Here is a 1,344-nt window from a genome sequence, read left to right as displayed (position 1 = left end):
TGCTGCAATTTTTAATCTTTCATGGGTTTTAATTAAAAAAAATGTTTTTATTGATTTTAGAGCAAGAGGGAGAGGGAGGGAGAGAGAGAGAAACGTTGACTTGCTGCTCCAGTTATTTATGCATTCATTGGTTGATTTTTGTATGTGCCCTGACCGGGATCCCACCCGAAACCTTGGTGTCTCCGGATGACACTCTAACTCAGTGGTCGGCAAACTGCGGCCCCTTGAGTGTGGCTCTTCCACAAAATACCACATGCGGGCGCGCACGTATAGTGCAATTGAAACTTCGTGGCCACACTCAAGGGGCCAAAGAGCCGCATGTGGCTCGCGAGCTGCAGTTTGCTGACCACTGCTCTAATCACTTGCATGTCTTTAAAATATATATATACTAGAGGCCCGGTGCACAAAAATTTGTGCACTCGGGGGGCATCCCTCAGCCCAGCCTGCCCCCTCTAACAGTCTGGGAGCTCTCACAGGATGTCCTACTGATGTCCCTGTGGGGAGCGGGCCTAAGCCGCAGTCTGGCCTCCCTCTGTGGAAGGCAGCTGGCCGATCAGGTATATAGATACTTTCTGAAGGCAGCACAGACTCCTTCCTTATTTCTTTCCTCTGTGGCTGGAGAATAGGGGACTACAAGGTGGACACAGAACTGTGGCCGGGCCTGGGGCTCTTGTAGGCAGCAGAAGGAAGGAGCGGGCTGGGGAAAGTCTAGACACGGTTTTGTTTAATTGTCCTCCCTCCCTCCGGGCCCCTCACTCTGTTCTCTCCTTGCCGTGGTGGACGCTTGGGCCTCGGACTGACAGGAGCCCAGCGACGGTGGAGTTCAGCCCCCTCACTTCTCAGCTGAACATACAACCGCCTCACATTCCAAGTGGAGCTGTTTTCAAGTGGCTAAAGTGCTGGCAATTCATGCCTCCCGGCCTTTCCCCTCTCGGGTTTCCTCCTTGGGTCAGTTGCAAACTTCACCGAGACACCGAAGCAGCTCTGCCCTGGTAGTTCTGCACCGGCCCCTGCCCGGGCCTGGCGGGCACTCTTCCTTGAGGTCTCTGGGTCCACAGTCTGAGCTCAGGGAGGTCACCCAGAGCCCATTCCCCCGGACAGGTGGGGCAGGGGGGCTAGTTTGAAGAGCTGGAGGAAGATGGCAGAGTAAGAGTTGGTATGAACCAGCGCCGGCTTAGCCAGACTTCCTAAGCTCCCCACCGGGCCCAGGCTGGGCCCCTTCCCCACACCAGGAGGATCCCAGCTGAGGTCCCCTCCCTGCACCCAGCGCTCTCCTCCCTGTTCTGTCACTAGGGGAAGGGAGCAGCTCACCTGCTCTGGACCCTGCCATCCTGGCAGGCTGAG

Source organism: Myotis nattereri (assembly GCF_964212035.1).
Source record: "Myotis nattereri genome assembly, chromosome: 14".
Classification (NCBI taxonomy): domain Eukaryota; kingdom Metazoa; phylum Chordata; class Mammalia; order Chiroptera; family Vespertilionidae; genus Myotis; species Myotis nattereri.
Note: the sequence above shows the minus strand (reverse complement) of the source record.